We start from the raw sequence: 9,449 nt of genomic DNA, 5'->3' as shown, positions 1-9,449 counted from the left end.
AATAGATAAGACAGTGAGAGCACAATAGGTACATTGTTAATGTTATAGATGGTAATGGAGAAAAAAACATGGAGGTGATGGCTAAACTCCGTAGGTCTACTATGAGTTGCAATCCAACAATTGCTGAATCCTCACCCCTTCAAGTATCACCTTTTTAAGTTATTTAGTTCATTTAAATTATTATTAAACATATTATTCTATTTTGCAATAAAATACAGTAGAAAAGACAATAGAAAAATTGGCCCAAGACCAAAAATCCCCCAGAATGACCCCCCTTTTTAAAAACAGCAAGTAAACATTAATTGTTGCACAAACAAGTAACAGTATTCCCAGTTTGCAAAAGTACAGTCCTTGTGCTTTATTACATTAAAAAATTAATATTTTCATAATTAGTATTACAATGTGCCGGCACCATGCGCTGACACGTTTTACTTGGCTTCCAGTTTATGTGAAGCCGCACAGGGAGGTAAACAATGGTGCATATATGGCCCATTGTCTCCTATGGGGCTCGAGCATAGGCAGATTTTCCCTTATGCGGGAGGATCCGGAACGGATCCCCCACATAAGGAGAGGGCCCACTGTATTATGAGTAATATGTTATGTCCAAGCACTAATTCCTATTGTTTTAGATTACTAGATTATTACTACTACTACTTACTTAGATTACTAGACTACAGTGCTTCCTCGGGTTACGAAATTAATTCGTTCCGCGGCCGCTTTCGTAACCCGAAAAGCCTTCGTAAGCCGAAATGCCATAGGCGCTAATGGGGAAAAGCCGCGATTCCGTGTGAAATAGCGCCGAAAAGCACCAAAATTTTTTTCGTAACCCGAAAAAACATTCGTAACCCGGAACAATTATTTCCTATGGGATTTTTTCGTATCCCGGAAATTTCGTAACCTGGGTATTTCGTATCCCGAGGTACCACTGTACTAGATTCTCTCCTGTAGGTTCACCAAATCAACCATTATCAGATAAAACTTTGGAGGAAAGAACAACAAAGTATTTATACAACTTTAAAAATGGTTAAAATGATGCAACTTGGTTGCAGTTTGTTTGGTGCTTTTCCATCTTTATCCAGATGACTTTAGTGTATGTCCCTCTTCTCATAAATGCATGAAATTCAATATTTCTCAGACTGTAGGAAATCTTGTATTGCCGTATATGACTTGGAGGGAAAGAACAACAAAGCAATGCAGCTCTAATATTTTTTCAAATATATATTTGAAGTATACTTTTTAGTGGAACTTATATCAGTGAGTGTGGCGTAGTGGTTTAAGTGTTGGATTATGACTCTAGAGACCAGTGTTTGAGTCCCACTCAGCCATGGAAACCCACTAGGTTTCCTTGGCCAAGTCACACATTCTCAGCCTCAGAGGATGGTCATGGCAAACCCTCTCTGAAGAAACTTGCCAAGAAACTTCATGATAAGTGTGCCTTAGGGTCTCCATAAGTCAGAAACGACTAGAAGCCACACAACATGCACACACACACACACACACCAATATAATAACACCTACAGATGATGTTTCTTATACTAAGATATCCCAACAGCGATCATGATCTGGAAGAACAAAAAGACAAGCAACATTGACTAAAATTTAATTTGTTGGTGGATTTCCTACATAAATCTACTGGTTGTGGACAGGAAATCTGAATTCGAAACTGGATTCCTTCTGCACATTTCATGCATGCGTAAGTCAGACTTTTTAATTGGAAACATGGTTGTGCTGACTCAAACGCTTAGAAGGTTGCCAGTTTTCATATCTGTGGCAAGCATACACACTTGTTGAGCAAACAGTACCATGATGAATCCTGCATAGGCAAAGTAGTTGTAGACACTCTCTCCTTACTGTTCTTTAATCCTGGAATTCCAAGTGGAATATTTTAAACTTAACATCAGGACTGGGGATGGGATGGGATGTGTGAGTCTGGTTTTTTGTTTTGTTTTTTGCAGCATTTGTACCCCTCCCTTCCCCAATCCTCTGAGCTTGTCATGAACCATTTAGAAAACAACTTGCCTGAGAATAATCAAGACCCTCCTTGAGATGCTTCTAAGGACACATGCCCGAGTTATATATATTTACCAGTAAGTAAATAAACCACTTTATGCTATTTTATTATAATATAATTATGTATTTATGATTCATAATTTATAATTATAATTATACTGTATAATGATATTGTATTCCATAACTGACAAGTGGGTCAGGCAAGGCTGCATTTTATCACCCTATCTGTTTCATTTGTGCACTGAACATATCACATTTAAAGCAGGATCAGACTCGGAGGAAGGAGGCATTACAATTTAAGGAAAGAACATCAACCATCTAAGATACTGTATGCAGAGGACACCATACTACTAGGAGGAAATAGTAAAGGTTTTGAATGATTACTGAAGAAAGGAAGAAAGGGCAAAGACAGGTTTATAGCTGAACCTTAAGAAAGCAAAAATAATGACCACAGATTATTTACATAACTTTAAAATAAACCATGAAGACATTGAAATAGTTCAAGATTTCCCATATTTTGGCTCTGTTGTTAATCGGAATGGAGACTGCAGTCACGAAATCAGAAGACTAGGATTTAAAAGGGCAGGTATGAAATCCAGCCAGCCAGCCAGCCTGTCAGTCAGTCAAAATTTTATTGTAAATAGCAAACAACCATTATACAAATATTTTACATGCATGCAAGCATAGAATTTAACAGTTTTAAAAGTTACATATTACGGTCACCCAATAAAAAGCATAGTTTTTCCCCAGGATGACCGTCTTGTCACCCTGGCAGCTATGAAGAAATTAGACAAGATTCTGAAGTGTAAAGATATGTCATTGAATACTAAAGTTAGAATTGTCTATACCATGGTTGTAAAAGCTGGACAGTAAAGAAAGTTGATAGGAAGAAAATCAACTCATTTGAAATATGATACTGACTGCTAAAAAGACAAATCAATGCATCCTAGAGCAAATCAAGTCTGAACTCTCCCTAGAAAACAAGATGCCTAAACTGAGATCGTTATGCATTGGAAGTATCATGAGAAAACATGACGCACTAGAAAAGGCAACGATGCTTGGTATAGGTAGAAGGCAGTAGGAAAATAATAGCCTTGCAGAGCTCTGAATGTCATTTTAAAGAAGAATGAATCTAATGATATACCAATGTCATCCACCACAACTGAGCAGTGGTAGAATGATGACCTCTTCATATTTCTTCATATTTCAACCTTTTAGGATCTAATTTGTGGTTTTTCCTTCTTGAAGCTAGTGATTCATCAATTGGAGCACTAGGCAAAATAGTGCTTCAGAAAGAAGAACACACATCTAGCAGAAAGGAACAGGATACTTCTGACTGAGGACATCTCAGCTTGGGAATCTAGTTTCAGTATCAGAGCTGAGCAAGCAGGCTTTTCATACAAAAGTGCTATTCTTAGTTTCCCTACAAGTTTAACAATGGAGGGAAGTGTGGGGTGAGAGTTTTTGCTGTTGTTCAACAACTGAAGGCCATAAAATGATGAAATAATCCAGTCTCAAGTCACTCCTAAATCAACTCTTTTTAGGCAAACTTTTCCCAGCTTGGCACGGCCTTGACACAGCTTCTGGCCACTTTGGGGGCATGCATCATTTAAATGCCATGCCCCCAAAGTGGCCAGAAGCCACCCTATTTAGCCCATGTGTTTTGGACCAAAGATGCATTTTAAAAAAAGGTCTGTGGGGAAAAATTGTTTTTCAGCAGGAACAATGTTTTTATCCTATGGTAAGTAAAGGGAGCAGAAATTTTAGCATATGCAAGTACAAGTGAGAGTAAAGTTCACTAGAACATTAATTCATTTATTGCACTTATATCATGCCTTTCTCCCAAAATAGAATCCAAAGATTCAGCGACTTGGTCTTGGATTCATTCAGGATTAAACTACAAACAAACAAAATTTATTTATTTATTTATTTATTTATTTATTTATTTATGCCACCACATTCCTCTTTGATATGTTCTTGTTTAAATACCAGTAACACTATTGAATCACATATACAAAAACAGCAAAACAGCAGATTTGATGTTATAAGCAAGAGTGTATATAGTTCTGAATAATAACCAGAGTGAATACTGAAATACTGGGAAAGGGAGAGAGAATCCATGAACTGGGCTCTTCAGTATTTTTCTCTCTTTTCCATAAATGTGGTTTGCCAGTATTTTTAATGATAGACATTTATTAGAGATAATATAAACTGCAATGTGACATGGGTCACCACTAGGTGGTAGTATAAACATGTATTCTAAAGTGCTCTTTCTGTGTTAATGTTGCAAATTTTAAGAGCTTTGCAAATTCCTAGTTGGGAGGATGGTCCAACTGTTATGTAATTTGATGGGGTGATATAATAGTCTTTCAACTTATCAGTTTTCACAGTTCACATTTGTTGTCACAGACTGGGGGTGAGAACCTTTTGATCCTCCCAAATAGTTTGTACGCCACCATGAGATCTTTTGGGGGGCAAGATATAAATATTTTAATAAAATAAATAGATTAACACATTTTTGAAGATGGTTGAAGAGAATCAGTTGAAGTGATGGCGATACCACCCAAAAATTGCCAAGGGAGGAGATTAAGTTATGAGAGAGAAGGTGTTGGATTCTCAGATATTATTCAAAGACATAAGAAGCTGTAATTAAATGGCATTATGGGAAGGACTATATAGCTGAAGCCAGGAAACAGTCAATTAATGTTAACTGTTAGAACCACAGAGGAAGAACAAGATATTCCTTGGCAGAATACTTGGCAGACAAATACAGAATCCATCAAAAGGGGAGTATATCAATTTGAAGAGGAAACTTGTAGTTTCTTCAAAATTGAATTCTACAAGGAAAAATGGGAGTGTAAAACACAAAGCCAGGCAAAGTGGAAAGGCTGTAATCCTAGAGGCTTGTCTGTTAAACAGTAGTTAGGGTCATCAGAAAGACAGAGGCAGTTAGGAAGAGAGGAATTTATGACCTGAATAGGATTTGGGGATCTGAAAAAGGAGAAGTTGTTCAAGGAGAAGTGTTATTTTGTTTGAAACTGATATATATTACCATGTAGTACAGGTGGAACTATTATACTGTTTATTTTATCTATCACAATAACTTTTCAGTGTTTTTATTTTTGGGGTGTTTTAATTAAGTAATTTACAAGGAAGACTGGTCAAGCATCACTACACTGAATCCACTGACCAACACAGCCTCTTGTCCAGGATAGGGGTGACTTTGAGGTCCAAGTACCAGATCCAGGGAGAGATCCAAAGGGTAAAAAAGCAAAGTGAGTAACAACTAGAGCCCAAGGGTTAGAACCCTAAGGGCAACTTAGAGAGGAAATCCATCATAGGGAGATTCACAACATCAGAAAGCATTGTGTCAGCACTTCATTTGCAACATCAGATAGCAACGCGTTAAGTTCTCTGTGTCTGTTTTTTTAAGTAGGCAAGGGAATCAAGTAGGAGTTTACACCCCTTCCTTCTCCCCTTCCCATTACTATTAATTAATTTTTCCTATGGTTCCCTTCACAAAACCCCAAATCTTTCTAACATTGTTGCTGTTGTTGTTGTGTGCCTTCAAGTCATTTCCGATTTATGGTGACCTATGACAGAGTTTTCTTGTCAAATTTCTTCAGGGATGTGTGTGTTGCTCTCTGATGTTTCACATGACGTGCTGACACAATGCCTTTTGATGTTGTGAATCTGTATTTATTCTCTAGGTTGACCTTGGGATACTAGGTCTTGGGCTTCTGCCATCTTCTGAGGCTGAACGAGTATGACTTGCCCAAGATCACTCAGTGAGTTTCTATGTCCAAGCAGGAATTCAAACCCTGGTCTCCAGAGTCGTAGTCCAGATGCTCAAACCACTATGCCATGCTGGCTTAATTCCAAATGTTTCTGTGCCCCTTGTCTGATCAATGCCACACAGGAACTCCTAGTAAAATTCCATTGAAACATAAAACAATATAATATAAAAGGCATCAGAATAAAAGACAAGCTATTACACAACAATAATAGATAAAATTATCACTTCACTAATTAAGCACCCAATAAACTCCTACAGATCTACCTAGGCAGAAAAGCATAGTGAAGTAAACCAAATGATGGTAATAAATGATTAAGTCACCAAAAGTACAAATAAGGAGGAGTGTCCTCGCAACAACAGTATCAGTCTTGTGCCCTAGCAACAGCAATATCAGGCACGGTTGCTTGGGAGGGAATTTCAGAACTGGGGAGCAGCCATGGAAAAGGCCCTCTGAATACAGGTGACAGTCTCACCTGCAAGGGAATTTCATGACAGTTGAGGCCAGCGAGAGGCAAATTGGGATAGCTGGAAGATGAAATTTGAGGGGAGGAAAAAGACTGTGGGGCTAGACAGATAGTGCATTCAGAGGCGGCTCTGTGCCGCCCTTGGAAGTGCTGGGTTGGGGACGTGGCAGCTCCTATTTGCACTCTAAAAGGGGCACCATAAGGGCCACAGCATGGCCTTATGACACCTTTCATGTGCAGCACTGTTTCCGTGCTGTGCATGAGGGATGTCATCGTGGCACGCCCTGTGTAAACGGGTGCATGCCAAGATGGCATCCCATCAGGGAAGAAAGGCTGGGCGCATGTGGATGCCCAGTCCTTCTTCAGCCTTACCGCGCATGGAGGACAGCGGAAACTGCCAGTCTGTATTTCCCCTTTTCAGTCTGTTCTGATTCAACAATTTACTTGAGTTTGTATGTGAAAAAATCAAGTCTATTTGCTCAGTGGGCAAGAAGGTATGACCTGAGGCTATTGTAGCCACAGAAAGAATATTCATAATTATTCATTTCCTGATTATTCCTGCCTCCATCTTCAGTCTCCTCCTACATAAGTTTAGCCTGTATTGGTGCTGCCTCTGTTTTCCACTTTCTCCCCTGAATTTGTTCCAGATGAAGACATTATAATCTGGAGCCACTCAGCTACCCACCCACTTGCAGCGGCTTTTGTGGCAATACCTTCGTTCATCTCTGCTGCATATCTATAAAGGTTACATGTATAGTCTTTGGAAGTGAGAAAGGAAAGCAGATGGGGTTAGAGACCTATCTCTTTCCATTCCGACTGCTTGGATGAACTAAACCTCACTCCCAAGAATAATCAGGTAAAAAAGATGGTTGCACTCAGGGTTGACAGGTGTTCTATTAGTATGCAGGGATTTTTACTTTGATCGCTTACTGATTCTTGGATTTGTGGAAATTCTTTCTTCCAACTATATGTGTGTGTTTACAAACCTCAGTACAGCAATGAGTAGATTACACTATCATACCCTCCAGCTTTTTCAGTATAGCAGGGACATTCCAATTAATCCTCTGTCATCCTCCTTTTTCAGCTGCTTTTAAAATGTCCTGGTTTCTCTCTTTGCCTTCCACTTCCCCCTTTGTCATTAGCTTACTTCAACTGCTGCATACTGGATTAAAAGTGCAATAGTAATTAGCACTCAATTTACTGTGTGGAGAGAGGAGAGGAGAGGTGGAATCTTACCTTCCCAATAGGTTCTGGCAAAATCAAACTGCTGCATCATCTCCTAGTTCGCGTGTTCTTTCTCATTAATAGCCTTTAACATCTTGACCACACTCTGATGTTGCTTGGCCACATGCGTCCTGGTTTTCATCTGTGAGGGTATGTAATATTATTGAACAAGATATTTGTTGGCAGACAAATACAGAATCTGCTGGGTGATCTAGGGCAACTCACACTCTCTTGGTCTCATAGGAGAGCAAAGGCAAACTTCCTCTGAACAAATCGGGGTTTCCACTGTCTCATCTTAGCCCTCTGGCCTCCATTCAACATTCTGCTGCTAAGATTATCATTTTGGCTTGTCCTTTTGATCATGTTATCCCACTTTTGGTATCTCTTCACTGGCTACCCCTTTCATACAGGATTTGATATAAGCTTCTTCTTTCAATGTTTAAGATGTTGCACAACCTCCCCCCCTCCCAATCTGTCAGCCCTTATTTCTTTTATCAGCCTGCTCAAAATCTCCATTTCAGGAACTTTGGGCTTCTTACCCAACTAAGGGTTTCCTCTTCCTTGGCTTGGCTTTGTCCTTTTTCACACGCTCCATTGTACTCCAGGAATAGCGTCCCTGAATATTATTGACTGCCTCCTCCTTGGCTAGTTTTAAATCTAAACTGGTGACATTCCTGTTTGCTAAAGCATTTGGAATTTTACATTAACTTTGTTTTATAATTTTATATTTGATTATGTGTCAGTTGGTTCTATAGTACTGTATTTTACTTGCATAATTTGTTTATAATTATTTTATCCTTAGATTATATGCCTCTGGCAGGATTTAATATTTTGAATTGATTGTTTCTATAAAGGGCCATGCAACTTTATGGCCCTATACAAATAAAGGATACTACTACTACTACTACTACTAATAATAATAATAATAATAAAATCTTGCCAAGAAAACCCCATGATAGGGTCCCCTTAGGGTCATCAGAAGTTGGAAACAACTTGAAGGCACACAACGATAACATATATATCATTATTATCTGCCCATTTAAAAGAAACATATGAAAATGCATCTGATACAGAGGCAACTTTCTTCATTTTCTGACTGTCTTGAATTCACTCACTCCATGAAAAACAAAGTCATTGTGCAAGCCTCAATGCAGTTTTCCAGTCTTATGTGTAGGGATACACATGTAAACCCTGTCTGCATGCATGAACCACTGACACCAGAGCCTTTGATCCCAATTGACATCCTAAGGCCATAAAATAAAAGGTATGCCAAATGATGTCCCCTATCTCAAGGTTTGTTGAGTTGTGCAACTTGGTTAAAAAAAGAGAGGACACTGCTTTGGCACAATTATGAATTACCAGCATTCTTGTTCTGTGTTTGCTACCTTTTACTAATTGCAGTATAAGATACTTTGTTCCCTAAAGCTTGCATGAACCTGCCCTTTGAAGATATAAATCAGTACTTGATTATAACAAGCTAGTTGTAATCCATGTCATAAGTGTATCTTGTAAAAGTCTTGTGGTCTTGCTTCCAAAAAGTAGAATGAAGTGAGTATTAGGCAGCACCTTGAAAATGCTGTTCAGGTTAGAGAAAAGTGAGCCACACCCTTTACATTTTTAGAAGATTCCTCTTACAGAAATTTTTAAGGTGCTCACCACAGTTTGGCTCATACTAGGTGGAAACAAGGGGTGATGCTTGCAGTTTTTTTAAGGGTCCCAATCTTTTCCCCAGCAATTTGAGCATGACTTCAAACCAATCGGAGAGCATCACAGTTCTGGCCACTGGTAAAGAAGTAGTGGATCTACCCTAAAAGAAGTAGTGAATGATCTCCTCTTTACCTAGGTCCACATTCTGCAGAGTCCCAACAACTGGGGAAACTTTATATCAAAAATAACTGGTGATGGTTTACATCTGTCATAAGAACTAGGAGAGAAAAAACCTCTACTTCATAACT

The sequence above is a fragment of the Sceloporus undulatus genome, chromosome 3 (assembly GCF_019175285.1).
Source record: "Sceloporus undulatus isolate JIND9_A2432 ecotype Alabama chromosome 3, SceUnd_v1.1, whole genome shotgun sequence".
NCBI lineage: Eukaryota > Metazoa > Chordata > Lepidosauria > Squamata > Phrynosomatidae > Sceloporus > Sceloporus undulatus.
This window is presented reverse-complemented; position numbering follows the sequence as displayed.